This window comes from Peromyscus californicus, unplaced genomic scaffold, assembly GCF_007827085.1.
Source record: "Peromyscus californicus insignis strain IS unplaced genomic scaffold, ASM782708v3 Scaffold_22__1_contigs__length_63687245, whole genome shotgun sequence".
Classification (NCBI taxonomy): Eukaryota; Metazoa; Chordata; class Mammalia; order Rodentia; family Cricetidae; genus Peromyscus; species Peromyscus californicus.
The window spans coordinates 15,916,275-15,933,083 of record NW_026294525.1 but is presented as its reverse complement, the minus strand read 5'-3'; the positions used below and the strand labels follow the sequence as shown (position 1 = coordinate 15,933,083).

Here is a 16,809-nt window from a genome sequence, read left to right as displayed (position 1 = left end):
TGTAGATAGAGACATGGAGAGAAATTCAAGGGGACATTGGCCATGGCCTTGGAAACTGGATCTTAGGGATGCTGCAACTGAGATGGACTGACATCTTACTCCACCTCCACTTCCCTGATTATGGCCTCTGTGTTCACCTTTCCTCCATTAGGGGAACGTATATCCTGATTCATAGAAAATTGTTGGAATCCTTTGTCTTCAGAACTATCAAAAGTTCAAGTCTTGAATTTTTTGAGCCAAGAAAAAAAAATCAAAGATAAGTGGGCATCAGTAGATTTTCAATACAACATCCTATGAGATCTGTGGATTTGTACTTGTTTTTATGATTATTTTAGAATGGTTGTGACATTTTCTTGGTAAATTCTGGCCTTTTGGCAGCTAATCTTCACTTGTTGCTTCAAGTTAGCTCTGATATCTCATCCATGTTCCATCAAAAGAATTCCGGGCCTGAGGAGATGGCTATTACGTAAGAGCACATGGACAAGCGTGAGGACCTGAGTTCAAATCTCTAGCATCCATGTGAAAAGCTAGGTATATGGCCACATGTGCCTGTAACCCCATGACTATGGGGGTCAGAAGGATCACTTCTGATCAGGAGGATCACTCAGAGTTGCTGGGTTCTTCTCTCAAAACAATGAAATGGAGAGTAGTAGGGCAGGACACCCGGTGTCCTCCTCCATCCTCTATCCCTGTGCACGTATAACATGCACACATGCAAACTAAATATATAGACATAATTCTAAAAAAGAGGTATTTTAGTAAAACCAATTTATTTGTTGTGTTTCTACTATAGGTGAGGACTGACGGTAGGAGTCGTGGGTAAAGACATCAGAAAAGTGAACAACTATGAAAGTAAGTTGTTTTCCTTTTTCTTACTTTCCTGTTCTTTTTGTTTGTTTGTTTAGCTACTTGACTATGAAATATAGGACAAAAGGCTAATGTGTTTATAATTTATGTTTATTAGATTTATATATTTTATATGAATATATACTGAAGCCATTTTTGTTTTTATTTTTATGTAGGTTTTAGAGAAAACAGTATTTTTAAAATAGTGCTTAGCTATTTTGCAATCCAGAATGACAACTATTGTTAGGAAAATATGTGAATTGAAAGACAATGCTCGCTTCCCAATAATGCACACAGGGTAAACATGGGCTCAGGAAAGATCTATCCTAGCCTGACCTGCTTCTTCCGGTTAGCCTGCTACCAGCCCATGAGTTACTGTTCCTTTTAAATGCTTGTCATTGGCCAAAGTTCTGTTTGTCCCTCTTGGCTTCTTTTCCTCGAGGTTTAAAAACCCCGCTCGGATGTTGTAGTGATGGTACCTGAATGCTGTAGTGATAAAAGGCAAAGGAAAGGGATATGCATGTTAGGTCCAGGAACTTGTTTGACTCTTCCTTTCCATACTGTTGGAGACTAATAGACTCTGAGCACAATTGAGGCTGCTTGTCGAGTGGTGAGTACTGCTCAATCCCATATCAAAGTTTCATTAAGTGAGAGGAAAGTATGAGGAAGTCTACTGGGAAAGCACAGTGTTCTTACTTTGTGTGTGTGTGTGTGTGTGTGTGTGTGTGTGTGTGTGTGTGTGTGTTTATATTCTCAATTTTATGACAAAATGGAAAACAAAAGAAGAAAACTGAAGCCCAAGGATGAGTTAGAGAGGTGGTTCTCAGCCATCCTAATGCTGTGACCCTTTAATCAGCTCCTCATGTTGTGGTCACTCCCAACCATAAAATTATCTTCATTGCTACTCCGTAACTGTAATTTTGCTAGTCTTATGAATTGTAATGGAAATATTTGCATTTTCCAGTGGTCTTAGGTGACCCCTGTGAAAGGCTCATTCAGGCCCCAAAGGGGTCACAACCCACAGGTTGAAAACCACTGGGTTAGAGGTTCACAGCTTCAACCCACAAAGTAATAATGCTTCGCTGGAGTCGCAGATGTCTGATGTACTGAGCTATTCTGGAAGAGTTCAAAATTGCCACAAAGACCATCTTTCCATGAAGTGAAGATTCCTCAGTGCGTCAGAACTCATGAGAGTTCCATTAACCGACAAGACATGGTTTGCTCCCTGCAGGTCTTTGACACTGCCAAGAAAAGTCCTGTAATTTCTTTTGCTTAATTGTGTCTATCCAGAAGGCTCACTGGGTTAAAGACCAAGTATTTGTGATCTAAAGCTGATTTACCCATTAAGCACAGTGCCCAGTAGTGGCCTAAGAAAATATTTTAATTTTCACTTATTTTTCAAGTATAAGGAAAATATAAATATATTCATGAATATATAGTATTGAATCTGAATTACATTTATCCTGATATCAACATAGTTAAGATACATAATTTTAATAATTTTTTTATGAAGGAAAGAGCACAAGGACCAATACACACAAGAGCCATGTGTCTGTCCCCCCACTCCCGAGTGACACTCAACACTCAACGTGTTTTTTTTTTTTTTTTTTTTTTTTTTGGTTTTTTCGAGACAGGGTTTCTCTGTGTAGCTTTGCGCCTTTCCTGGAACTCGCTTTGGAGACCAGGCTGGCCTCGAACTCACAGAGATCCGCCTGGCTCTGCCTCCCGAGTGCTGGGATTAAAGGCGTGCGCCACCACCGCCCGGCTCAACGTGTTTTTAACAGTTGGTCATTTGTGTTTTTGTTTGACATAGAGTAGACATTTTCTTTTTTAAAAAACAGATTTATTATTTATGTGTATGTGTATGTCCATGTGGGTTTACATACACCATGTACATCCAGGTGCATGTGGAGACCAAAAGAGGGCAGATTCCCCTGGAACGAGACCTACAAGTAGTTGGGAGCCACCTGATGTGGGTGCTGGGAACTGAACGCAGGTCCTCTCCAAAGGCGGTGAGCATTCTTTACTGCTGAACCATATCTCCAGCCCCTTCTTCTTCGTCTTTCTTTTTAAAGAAAGGATTATGTTCTTATAAATGAATCTGTACATTTGCTTCTTAGAGTAATACATGACTATGTCTACAAAGAAAGAAAAAAAATGACATATTGATACATTAGATAGTTATGATTACTCAATCAGTTTTCCTAAAATCAAATAACTATTTTCCCTTCTGGACACCCATACATATTCTGTTTACTTTGTGATATGATGCAGACAGCAAGGAAAGAGAATGAGGCTTGACTTGGGGTCCCTTGATTCCACTTAGCTATACATCACTGAAGGCTGATGCTCCTTGGGAACTGTGGTCTACTGTGCCTCCTTGACGCCATTCAGGGGAAGGGAGCCCAGAATGGTAGTTCTGGTGTTGTGGATCTATTTGACTAAGTGCAAGTACTTTTCAGTGTCTGTGACACGCCTGGTGTCATTTACTTTTAAGGTCATGTTCTGGTTTTGTAGAAAATATTTTTGTTAGTCCTCAACTTTGGTGACTATCAAAGATGCAGAAACCTCCTCAGAGCTACTTGTTGACTCAAAGTAAGTTCATTGGCTGTCTGGGGAATCTCCTTTTCAAAGATCAGCTCCCTGAAGACCAGGGCCTTTATGTGTTGTGTTGACTGCTCTAGACCTTAGGAAAAAACAGACATATAAGAGAAGCTCAAATGTTTCCTGGAAGAATGAGCTAATTTCCTCCTTTAGAAGAATCAGGCCCTGCTCTGAAATAGCCTGCTGTTGAGCTGGATAGAGAAGAGCAATGTTCAGCCTTTGTTCTCTGGTACCAAAGGGCCTTGGCACACATGCAGAAGTGTTTGTGGTCCCTCAGTAAAGAACTAGAACTTGGAAGCCAGGGACTTACTTATAAGCCACAGTGCTGTCCTCCTGAGGGCGACACTTATGCCAGCTCGTTCTGTCTGACAAAGCCAGTGGTTGCTACTTCCACAGACCGAGCAAAAAAGACCAGAAAATTGTAGGCAGAGGTGTTGCCTCTTTCTAGCTACAGAAGACCTATGACTGGGGATGGAAATGGGAAAACTGACCATGATTAGCCAGATTAGGTCAGGCAACTAACCTATAGAAACTTCAATTTTCAGAGGGTAGGTCTGGTATATACAAACTTGGGGTTCTTTCTCTTGAGAGCAATCAGAACACATACATGGTCTTTCTCTTTCTGTTGGCATGATGTGTGTGTATGTGTTCAGTTTGGAGATTACATTTTTTTTCAGGTACCACAAAAAAATTTTCTGAATGAAAGCATCCCTATGTGTTAGCTCCTGCGCCTTCTTAACTAGTGTTTCCCCATCCTGGACCTTTGATGAAACGACACTGGAGTGGAGATGCTCCAAGAGCATGTGGTTATAGGGTAACCTAAGGAATAGAAGCATGCCCGTTATTGTTGCAAGGCCATGCCAGGCATCTTGATCTTCACTCTTCTGCTGGCATTTTCTGGGCCCTTTATACCACTGAGTTGCGTAACAAGCCAGAGAACTTTCCAGTAAAGATGCTGAAGATTCAAGATGGTATGTTTCCCACACTGGCTGGTTAAAGTTAAGCACAGATATGACTGTGATCCACAGTGCCCAGAATCCCACCACGCACTCGGCTCCTCTCTGGAGCATCACTGCCATTTTTTTCCCATCCCTGTCTGAGGTGTTCCTCCATCATGAGAGGAGCCGAGTCAGTAGCCGCCACTGTGATACCTCAGAAGCAAATAGTCCTGCAGCTGAAGGCTTTGCAGGATTAGAATTGTAGCTTTTTACTTCTAAAATTTACACAGAGTTTCGTGAAGGAATGCTGGGGAGAAAAAATAAACCCTCCATGCCTTGTGGGTCTTGTAAGTGACCTTGCTAGTGTGTCACAGAGCCCTGTAAGTATCTGGCTCAGGGTTGATTGATTTGTCGGAAGTTAGCTAATAAAACAATAATCAGTGTCTACATCATTAATGATTCATATGATGAATAAGTAACTCATTGTATCAGACTAGACATTGCCGATACAACCATCCTGTGGAATTCTTGGCAGAGTGCTGGAGAACAGGAATCAGAATGCAGTGTGCAATATTTAAAAAGGCCATGGAAGCACTTTCCTCCAGTCGCTCCCATTGCAAAATCTTCCGACTTTCTCTTGATCTGACCTGACAGCATTGTGATGATGATTTAAATATAAAAATATACATATATATATGTATATATGCATACATAGTGATGATGATTTAATACCTATATGTAAATATTGCACAATGTAAATGTAGTAGCTACAAAAATCCAGCACAGAACTACATCATTCGGAAAAATATCCAGGTTTGACTTTGCCTACACAGTGGACATCTCTTTTATTTGACATGTATCTGTTGGAAGACTGCCTGCATAAGCTGGGGTACAGAGTGCACACTCTTGAGGGTGACCCATTGTAGACCCTTCAGTTATGGCCGGTGAGGGTACAAGGTCACTCAACAAGTCTTTACAGCAACAAAATCTAAGTTGAAAATGGAGACTTAAAGTTTAACCTTCTCCACTGTGTTTGATCTTAAATTTACTTGGATCACTTGTCCCCTTTCCGTTGTCCCTTTCCATCCTCTGAGACATTTGTCTTATACTTGTCTTGTCATTGTACTTGGGGGAGTAAGTCAATCATTAGAAGTTTTTCTTAAGTGCTTGGGACTTCAGGGTGTGGCTCAGTGGCAGTGCATTCGGCTGGCATGCACAAGGCCCCGAGTTTGAACCCCAGCAACACCAAACCAAAACACTTGTTTTCCCATGAGGGGATGTCCTCTGGAAGGAGATGCTAATGCGTCCTTCTGTCCTTTGCTTTGAGAATCAGGAATTATGGAGATAGGTTTGTAGGCAACTCAGGCTAGGGGAGGGCAGGAACTTCATCGTCCGATGAGTGAAATGTAGGTTAAAATCAATGCGTGTGCCTGCTGCGGAGCTGCTCTGAACCGCACAGGTTAAACAGGGAGAGGTATTACAGAAAAGGTTTCTCAGAATTCCTCAGTTCAGGCACTTCTCCCCACAGCTCCTCCTTTTTAACCCATTGCTGCTCCAAGGAAGTGGTGTGCTGAGTGCAATTCAAGGTCAAGCTGGAAGCAGACCCAGAAACAGGCTCCAGGAAGAAATGCAGCTAAATCAAAGCTGTAATGGTGGGGACTGGACATTTGGATGACCAAGCTCCACTCAGCAGCTCTCTTTGCTGTCTACCTTGATGACCAATGACAGAGCCCACGCCCTTTACCTAAGACTGACCTTAGGCTCCACATGTAAAATGGGAGGGGCATCTGGAAACAATTAGCTAAGCCACTGGCTTCAGCAGCTGTGAAGGGTGGCATTTAGCCATCTCAGATTCTAAAGAGAGAGAGCATCTTCTTGCAAGTGAACTTCCTCCCATCTGATGCCGTTTCATAAAGCCCAAATGATTTCTTCTTCAGCACGTAGGTAGAAATGGCATAAAATTACTTGGCATAAGTTGTTATGGATTCTGTGTTTGAAGTAACCTGCTTTACAATCGTAAATTCCTTCTTTGTATTAAACACCTAGTTAAGTATGAGAAAGATCCAAAGGCAAGAATGACATTTTCCATCTTTGGTGAGCTTAGAAAGTGAATCTGGGAAGGAAGAGCATGACCACATGTGACCTTTTTGTTGGAGCAGTGTGTGATAAAAGAAATTAGAAATTAATATAAGAAGTAGAATAAATTAAAAGTTAGCATCAAAGATGTTAGAAAAGGACCAGTGTGCGTTGTTTACTTATGAATGTACTTATGTCCTTGGGAATGAAGCTGATTTTCCGTTGGTCTGCATAGAGCTGTGGACTAAATCAGAATTTTCTTCTTATCTCAAACATTGAAATCCTTCTCTATTTTACTTGTCATTAAGAAAAGGCCATTTTTGGGCTCACCTTGTATTAGTGGATTATGGATTTTCTTCTTTTCATTTGTTTTTCCTTAATGTACCGCAAAGCTGTGTTATAAGTGAAAATAAATGTACTACTCACTTGTTTTAGCTAGATACCAGGTCACTGCATTTTAGAAAACCAGAGAGAATGTCATAGCTCTGCTCTACATGGGATGGTGGTGGGTCATTGGAAGTTTCCTGTTTTTGACATCTGCAAACGACGGTGACCTTGCACAGACCTGCTAGGACCTTGATGAATAGCCACGCTAATAGGCACGGGAAGGTCATCACCTCCAATGTCAAAAGACCAGATGCATTCGCTGGTACCAGGTCTGCTCTCTGTAGCTGGAGATAACAAATGAATCCAGGCTTCCAACAATTAGCTCCAATATTGGAAAACTTTGTGGAAGCCCTGGGCCAGATTCCCCCAGCTCTAAAAGTCAATAAAAACAAAATTACCAGACATGGCTTTGGGGAATCAAAGCCTGTGTTTTTGGCTGAGCAAAAGCCAACATCCACCTCCTCCTCCTCCTCTGCCATGCCCCCTTTCTTCGGCCTTTTGAGAACCTAGCTACCCCTTCCCAGTGTCCACAGGGCACAAGCTTTTAGGAATCTGTACCTTGTTCCTTTCAACGCCCTGTATTTTCTGAGTAATGAGGGAAAGTCTGTGCTGGAGGAAGGTTAAGTGGGTGATAAGGCCTTGGTCGAGTTAAAGCAAAGGTTACAGCCATCACTGTGCTCCAAGTTCAAAAGACCACAAAGCAACTGATCTCAAGCCCCGTATTAAGTCAACTATTTTCTTTTAATATTCTTTGTTTCTTTAAAATGTGGGGTCTGGTTTCACCAAATGTTGTAACTTCATATATAGGCCCATGATTTAAGAAGCATGCTCATTCAGAGGGGAGTGGAGTTCAGTCATTTCAAAGGTTCTCAGGGATGGAATATCAGAGCAACCGCCGCTTCTAGCCAAACCGTCACCAAATCATGTTTCTCCGGTTTCCCGTTTCTCTCTAATCCTCTGGTTCATTTCTAATTCTTTTCCGGGTATTTGTCACTGGAGTTTCCCCCAGAACCTTTTGGGATCATGTCATCTTCCAACTGCCTCAATCTCGCACACTCCTGTTGGAGGGAGTGAAGATAATTTGCATAGCCTCAAAACCCAGTGTGAGCCTCCTCCCTAGCCTCCTCCCTGACCCCAATACCAACTTTCCCACTAAATCCTACTAGGTTTACCTCCTCATCCTCTTCATCCTAAGGTTCCCATTTCCATCGCCTTCCTAAAGGATAAAGTGAGCATGTAGCCACTCACTACAAGCTACACACTGTATGTTAGCTCATCTGAGTCTTGCAGCCTTGCGCCATTAGTCATTAATTGAATGGTTACAGGATAGGGGACTCAAGCTTTTCAGAGATGTATGTAAACAATCTAAAATTAAATGAAGAGTGTGTGTGTGTGAATGTGTGAGTGTATATGAGTGTGTGTGAGAATGTGTGTATGAGTGTGTGGGGGGATGTGAGTGTGATAAAGTGTGTGAATATGAGTGTATGTGAATGTGTGTGTGTGAGAGTGTGTGTGAGCAAATGTGTATGTGAGAGTGTGTGTTTGAATGTGTGTGAGTATGTGTGTGTGAGTATATGTGAGTGTAAATATGAGTGTGTGTGTGTGTGTGTGTGTGTGTGTGTGTGTGTGTATTGCACAAGGGATAGAATCCAGAACTAGTATATTCTAGGCTAGTGTTCTACCACTCAGTCCCACCCCTACGATCCTTGCTTGTAAATTTGAAAGGAATTTGAAGTGGAAATACCCAAGTCTAACTCTTAGTCCAGAGTCCTCTTCTTGCCCTGGAGTGGTCCTGTTGTTGCTAGGATATGATGCTGCATGCATCCATGATCTCTTCTTGCCCTGGAGTGGTCCTGTTGTTGCTAGGATATGATGCTGCATGCATCCATGATCTCTTCTTGCCCTGGAGTGATCCCATCGCAGCCAGGACATGATGCTGCACGTATCCATGGTAGAAGTAGTTCCTGTTTCTCTCTAGCGCTCTGAACTAACACATCACTTGGCCATTCTGTCTACCATCCTGGTATATCCTAAGTACAGTGTTGATTAATTCACATGTCTGGTCTGAAATTCACAACAACCTGTTGTTACTCGTTCCAACATGTCTGTTTGTTTGAAATCTTTATGTCACCTGTTTTGAGAAGTGTTTGGGGTTTGTTGTGGTTTTATTTTTGAGACGGGGTCATGCTGTGTAGTCCAGGCTGGCCTGGAGCTGCATTCCCTTACTGTAGTCTCCTCCTTTGCACCCTAAGTACTCCCTTGGTCTGGTTGGGGTGGGGTGTGTGTGTGTGTGTGTGTGTGTCACGTCATACCAGGAACACCGGGGTGGGGAGGTGGGGGGATGGTGCTCTGGGTGCAGCTGGACCTGAGTCTGCCTCTGTAACTCACAGAGAAGCCTCAGATGATGATTGCCCACTCTCAATCCCAAAAGCCTGATAATGAACTTGCCTTTGCAAGCAGCAGCAGGGAAGAGAGAGCATGCGCAGGGGCCTGCTGTGGCGAGGCCCTGCCTTTGGCAGCTTCAATGGGAGCTGTAGAATGGCCGCAGGGGCCGTAATGTATCTAAAATTTATCCCTCCTTCCAAATTTGATCAGTTTCCTTTTCCGTTAGCTCTGACCTGATGTTATCTGCCATCTCCGAGGTACTGGATCACTAGCCTCTGAAGGATTCATTTGGCAATTTTAATTATGTGTCGCTGCCTGCCTTTTTAAGAGCTCACACATCCTTCTTGAAATGCCTTTTAGGGGCTTCTCTTCTTCCTGTCCTAATGGGCTCAGGCCACTGAATGGCGGAGTGAGGCCCTGCGTAGGGCATATAGCCTAGCGCCTTCTGCGTAACTATTCCTGGCACATAAAATGTATTTTAAAATGCCAGATGTCCCAAGACCATCCGAGGTAAACACCTGTACAGCCTGGATGTGAAGTTGCCAATTAAGAAAGGCATTCATACCTGCATTACTCTACATTTTAGGGTCTCTGTAAAATAAATTTTTAAAGATCAGATGTGTCCTGTGTTTTAAAATGTTAAATTCCATTCGTATCCGTAAGAAAACGTTACACTGGCTTAGTTTTAAGTGCAGGGGCATCCCAGGAAGATGCCCATAGAAAGTATGATTAGCCCAATTTCTCATTCTTCATCCTGCAAGTGAGAATTCTGCAGAGCAAATAGAAAGCCCCAGCAACTGGACTGCCCGGCATTTCTGAGCTAGCAACCTTTTAGGTGCTGGGAGACCATCAAATGTGGCTCTCTTTGTAGCCGTGAGTTCTCAGAGCCATTCTAAGTGAAATAATATTCTGATTTTTTGTAATGGTTATCTCCCAGGATTCAATTTTTTTCCAAGTGGATTTCTGTAGCTCTTTTTTGCCTCTTTAAATCAGAAAACATTGCTTCCTTCCTTTCCTACCAGAATTCTTTCGAAGAGTCTGACGGGGAAGCGGGTCTGAACACCCCTGCAAAGGTCTACTTCTCTTTTTTACTTCTAATAAAAATGTGGTGGCATTTTTTAAACTAAAACAATAGTGTTATTCATTAGCAGGTCCCTGGCTTTCTTTAGGGTCCTTACATTCAGAGTCAATGTTTAAAATTCCAAGCTCTATAATTCTAACAAGAGGGTCTGAGGCTCTCCTCATAATCGATGTAGGGGTTTACTATAAAACTCTGAGACAAATGGTAGCCAAGTTTCAGATGCCATGGTCTTAGCTGCTTTCTGAAGTCCACGGATTTGAGCAAAGTCTATTTCTAAACAAAATACTTTTTATTAACTTAAAAATATTTTGTCTATATAGAAAAGGTTATTTGTTGAAATATTTGCCTGAGGAGAGTAGATGTCCCCTTGATCTGCCAGGCTTAACATTGCTAAATTGAACTGTGCTGCAAGATCCTCCAAGGAGGCCCTCCCTGGGGAACGGCTTCCTTTCTTATTAGGGTCAAGGAAGAAAGTGAAGCCCCATTCCCCAGCTGTGGAAAGATGCCTTGCTATGATGAGGGAATTCTTTGCATAGAGCCCTCAGCTGAAGGGCTCCCTCTGTGCTTTTTGCAGATAAAGCCTTAGAGTACAGATAACAGGCTGCCTCGACACTCGCCATCATCAGACTCCAGCCAAGACCTCTCTTAGTAAACCCTAGGGTGAGATGGTTCGGTGGGTAAAGGTGCTTGCACACAGGCCCGAAGACCTGAGTTCAATTCCCAGATCCCACAGGAGATCTGGGAATTGATCCCACAGGGTGGCAGGAGAGAACTGACTCCCAAGAGTTGTCTTCTGACTTCCACATGTGAGCTGTGGCTTGTGCATGCCTGTATCCACATATCCACATGTGAGCTGTGGCATGTGCATACCTGAACACGTACATCTACATGTGAACTGTCTCTTGTGCATGCCTGTACTCACATATCCACATTTGAGCCACTGTGGCATGTACATGCCTGTACCTCCATATCCACATGTGAGCTATGGCATGTGTATGCCTGTGCCCACACGTGAGTAAGTGAATGAATAAATAAATAATAAAATTTCAAAAACACAGACATTTAGAAAGTAGTGATTGCACATTCACCTTGAGGATTGTATAGAGAAAGCTGGGAAATAATCACTCAGTCATTCAAACCATGTATTTACGTACCACTAATCTTCAAGTGTGAACCAGGGCTGTTTTCCAAAAGTTCATATGCAAACCATCTTGGAGTATATTAGAGCTGTGCATAAGAATTTCTCAGACAAATTAAGACTATTTAACCATGCCATACCTGAAATGTTGTAGACCCATGAAAGGGCTTTGGAGTATCCTGTTATTAATTCTCTCTCTCTCTCTCTCTCTCTCTCTCTCTCTCTCTCTCTCTCTCTCTCTCTCTCTTCTATGGGCAATTGAAATGCTGGCGTTTGTGGACTTCTACAGAGTGTGGCACACACATTTTGTATTAGACCCTAGATCTTTCCATTGGAGTTGAGAGATATACTTACTATCTATGAAATACAGTAATGTAGAAACGAGTGATCCTATGTAAAACTGATTCAGGAGAGCCTTACCCACAAGTCCTAGCAATAACAGAAGGATTTCTAATTATATAGCACTTTAAAGTTTTGCAGATGTTTGTGTGTTGTGCCAGTTTTAATTCTGAACCTCTCTTAGGATCCAGACCCAAACGTGTTTATTTACTTAGGGACAAAGGCTGAGAGGAGATGCTTTGAAATCAACAGTAAGATAAAGCCCGAATCTTGACAAGCAGATGAGGGGATAGCCAAATGGTAGCCTCTGAGACCATCCATCCTAGGGGAGAAAAATACGGTTCAGAGGAGCATCGTGCTTACTGTGTGGGTAAGTTATGCTTAGGTGGAGGTTCTATGCTACGACAAAACACCATGACCAAAAAGCGAGTTGGAAGGAAAGGGTTTATTCGGCTTACACTTCCATATTTCTGTTCATCATCAAAGGAAATCAGAAACTCAAACAGGGCAGGATCCTGGAGGCAGGAGCTGTTGCAGAGTCCATGGAGGAGTGCTGTTTCCTGACTTGCCCTCCATGGCTTCGTCAACCTGCTTTCTTATAGAAGCCTGGACAACCAGCCCAGGGATGGCACCAGCCACAGGAGAGCCCTCCCCCATCAATCACTAATTAAGAAAATGCCTTATAGCCCGATCTTATGGAGGCATTTTCTCAATTGAGGTTCCCTCCTTTCAGATAACTCTAGTTTGTGTGTCAAGTCGACATAAGACTAGCCAGCACAGTCCCCATTCACAAATCCTGCTACAGCAGAGACTTTTAAGTGTCCCTTACAGGTCTATGTGGTAAAGGCTCAGTCTCTATGGAGGTACTATTCACTGGGGACAGGGAGCAGTGCAGAAATTTCATAAGTGAAGCATAGAGGAGGTCCTTAGATATTTGGGGTGTGCTGTAGGAGGAATAGAGACATCCTAGCCCCCAGCTACCTCACCACAGGCCTTAAAAGAGTGAAATCAAGCCACACTGGCTCCTCCGAAACCGTTAGCCAAAACCAGCCTGACCTCACTGTGACTTGATAGTGTTAGGTATCCTCTGTAGAGGTGAGGAGTGAACCAACATGCATTCCAGTGAGAACATGTAAATTGTGGATAATGTTAGTTTGAGAGATAAGATGAGATCGTTGCCTTTTCATTCTTGGACTCCTAATCTTCCTGGTTCTAGTTAACTGCTTAAGTACATTGTTCTAAAAACATTGGTAATCTGTGGTTAGCAAGGAATCTTCTCTCCTCTCTCTCTCTCTCTCTCTCTCTCTCTCTCTCTCTCTCTCTCTCTCTCTCTCTCTCTCACACACACACACACACACACACACACACACACACCATCTGGAACACATTTTTCTGTACAACCATTTACCAAGAATCCTTTGGAGCATCCTCCATTTCACAGTGACGCTGTCTGCACTGTTGGTTGGTCAAGGGGACCTGAGAAGAGAACAGTGAAGTGCCAAGTCCTCGTGGGAGGTTTGAGCTTTTTTGCTTTGGAATTCAACAAACTCTTGTCCTACTCTGAATATCTCGAGAGAAGCCCCAAATGTGTATTCTTTAGACTAAACGTTTTACAACTTTCCAAACTTTACGATTTCTTTTTATGAAGAGAGCTCTCCTACCTGAGGAACTGAAGCACTTATGAAGAAGACACTCATGGGGTCGGTTTAGAGAACAGGAAACAGTTGGTGAGGGATGACGCAGTCCACTAACCTGCTGTGAAATGTTAAATATGGGCATTTATTTTTCTTTCTCGTGATCATTCTTCTGGTGATCTTCAAAGACGGTAGAATCTTTTCTTCTAGTTATTTTGATAACTTCTCAGAAGCCTAATTAAGATTTACAATTAGAAAAATTATCTGCACGTTAGGAATACTGATATAATTTTAAACATCACAAATGCTATGTGAGGAGAATTAACTCACTCATTCTTTATTTATTTGACTTTACCCTTCGAGTTTTATTTAATCTCATATACAGTTGGCCATCTACACCCAGGTTTAGATGTGTGGATTCAACCAATTATGGATTAAAAATGTGTTTTTAATTGGACTATACAGAGCTTTTTGTTGTTATTGCACTGATAATATAGTATAGCAACTATGTGTATAGTACTTGCATTATATTGGGTAGTATACTTAAGAGATGATTTCAAGTATATAGACTAATTGTATAGGTTATATGTAAATCCTATGACATTCTTATGTAACAGACTTGGTCATCCTTAGATATGAGTGTTTTCAAAGGTCCTAGAACCAATCATTCATGGTATGAATACCGATGTATGATTCTCTGGGCAGATATTTAGTAAATGGGCCAAATGATGTGGTCTCTTGATTCAGGAAAATGTGGCTCACAAGTAAACCAGCAGGAGTTAGAGCATATGAAATACTTGTGTCCTAAAGAGTTTTTGTGATCTAGAGATGTCATTCAGTGATAGAATACTTGCCTAGCATGTACAAAGGCCTGGGTTCCATCCCAATACCACACACATACACACACAAATAGATTTTACTTTTGTAGATCACTATATGTTCAGGAAGAAAGAACTAGAAATCTGAAAACCACTTTCTAGCCTAATATTCAGAGCAAATTTAAGCTACTGCTAAGGTGATGGTGGATTGTAAGGCTTATTGATTCAATGACTCATAAATATTACTAAGGATTCTCCCTGTTTTTCTGCTAAGCCATGCCTGGAGCTGACCTCTTTTTCAGATCACCTCCCTTAAATGCCCATACAATAGCTGTAGAACACAAATGAAATAACATGTTCCCAAGTCCATCTACACCAGGAAAAAGAAAGTCCTTTCCCTGGACACCAAGCAGGAACTCTTCTTTGAAACTGATGAGGCTGTAACAGTAAAGAAGCCATGCAGACTGGCTTAAGCTAGTCACGGTCCACACTTTTGAAGAGCTGGGAATGGTGTTAGCTGAACTTCCACCGTGTGACTGTGAAGAAAGCATGAGCAGGTGGAACCCTCAACAAAACAAGTGTCAGGAAGGGAGAAGGGGAGCATTGATGCCTGTGATCAACCAATGATGGCCATTGTACTTAGTTGTCGCATTCCTTTTATTTCTAAATAAAACATAATACTTCATACACTCTGTCAGTGCCTACCTCCCATCCCTACCGACTATTGCAGACTCTCCAAGTTATGCCTTATACTTTGATGGAGGGGCATGTCTCCTGTTATGCACAAGTATGATGTCACTTTCTTCTCATGATCAAAGTGGCTGCAGGCTCCTTGAACAGATGGTATCCCAGGTCTAGCTGTTGCTATATCCAGAACCAATTGTGCCAAGAGCCTGACCCAGGTCAGTAGTGTTTTGTTCTTTATAATCTGTGCCAGAGCCAACCTATATACCTTGCATACAACTGCGATGCTTCTTTTATAGGGAGATCAAAGGAAAGTCACCATCAGAAATGATCTCTATTCATCTATTTTTAGGATTTGGGCATAGGCTGTGGGGACCGGGATCAAAGCAGAAGGCACATCATGAAGCAGCTGAGGTTGGTTGGAGGCTACTGGCTCAGATCACCAGGTAGAACTGGGTTGCAGCCTAGGACAGACACTTTGTGGTATCTAGAGACCGAGTCAAAAAGACCAGTATCAGCAGCTTGGGACCCTATCTATCCTGTCTAATGCTCTGCTGATGGGAAGATCCATTCCAGACTCCAGACTTCAAGTCCGGGCTCTGAGTGATGTGGGATACGGTCTTGCAGGTTACAAGTTATTTAACAAAGCAGCAGTCCTTCACACCCCTCCACGGGAGGGCAAAAATCCTTGTTGTCTCCCTTTCCCAACAACACATACTATTAGAAGAAAAAGCACTATTAAAGCTGGAACGCTTTGATTTAGTGACTAAGTTGAGGTTGGGGATTTAGCTTTCCTCCTGTTGGACCATGTGTTGTTCTTAATTTCCTGAATGGACTCGCCCAGGCCGCTGCAAAAAGGCTATTGTTGCTCTTAGTTATAAAATAGGGGATAAACTATCTGATGCTTCTGGTATTTAAGCGTTAGGCAAAGGGACATGGACCAAGGTAGCATGGCGAGTCCTACCTTGGTGTTCACTGAATAGGAAGAAAGCGCAATTCAGGCTGAAGGACATCCAATACAGACATCCCAGGAGCCTGTCTGCTTCCAAATCCTGGGCAGAATGGTTCTCCAATAGGTGATCAGAACCACCCACCTACCTTTTTTTAAAGTTGGAAACCGTCTTATTTGAACAAGAACTATTGTTTAAAAACAAGAAAAACTATTGAACACAAACTTCCTATTGTAAAGCAAATATAGGGGCCAGAGATGATTCAGCAGCTAAGAGCAGTTAAGAACCTGTGTTTGGTTCCCAGCACCCACATGGCAGCTCACAAGCATCTGTAATTCCAGTTCTAAGGGGTCCAGTGCCTTCTTCTGACCTCTGTGGGCACCTGCCCACATCTGGTATACATATAAACATGCAAGCAGAACATTCATACGCATAAAATGAAATAAATTGTTAGAAAGCAAACAGTGCAGCAGGGATCTGTGGCTCATTCGGAGTCTGCCCCCTATTCTGGACTCTGAGTAAAAAAAAATAATAACAAAAAAACCCCAGCAAGTTATATAAATATCATGTCGCTTCCTGAATAAAATGTATTAAAAGGATCAGATGGTCCACATTCTGCAAGTTGATGGAGTTGTGGTCATCTGAAATCAACCAATACACTCAAGTTGGAATGGTGCCCAGGGAAGAGAGTTGAGGAACAAGGGTAAATTTGACCTTCTAGCAAGCCAAGGTCATCACAGGCTAACACCGGCTTCCAGCTTGAAGGGCTTCTGTGGTCTCGCTCTCACTGGCTGTGCCCCCTTCTGTCTCCCCCTCCCACGTGCCTTCCTAGAGTACTTCCTCCTCATCTGTGGCTGTTAGCCATCTTGCAGTGTCTTCCTTCCCGGGGCCTGATCCTACTCTCCAGGCAACCTGTGAGCTAATGTGTC

At 42.6% G+C, this 16,809-nt stretch overlaps 1 protein-coding gene across 5 annotated transcripts in view; it reads left to right on the top strand.

Annotated features, from left to right (window-relative positions):
* The window catches only part of Plekhg1 (pleckstrin homology and RhoGEF domain containing G1), a 209,754-nt gene that overhangs the window by 55,651 nt on the left and 137,294 nt on the right, over nucleotides 1-16,809 (top strand). For 3 of the 5 annotated variants that reach the window (XM_052750968.1, XM_052750969.1, XM_052750970.1), the window contains exon 2: nucleotides 794-852. The exons of 1 other annotated variant lie outside the window; for it this stretch is intronic. The gene's annotated coding sequence lies outside the window, so the exon portion shown is untranslated. Of the gene's footprint in view, nucleotides 1-793; nucleotides 853-2,839; nucleotides 2,859-16,809 lie in introns of those variants that run through there. One more of the 5 variants, XM_052750974.1, reaches the window with a different exon arrangement.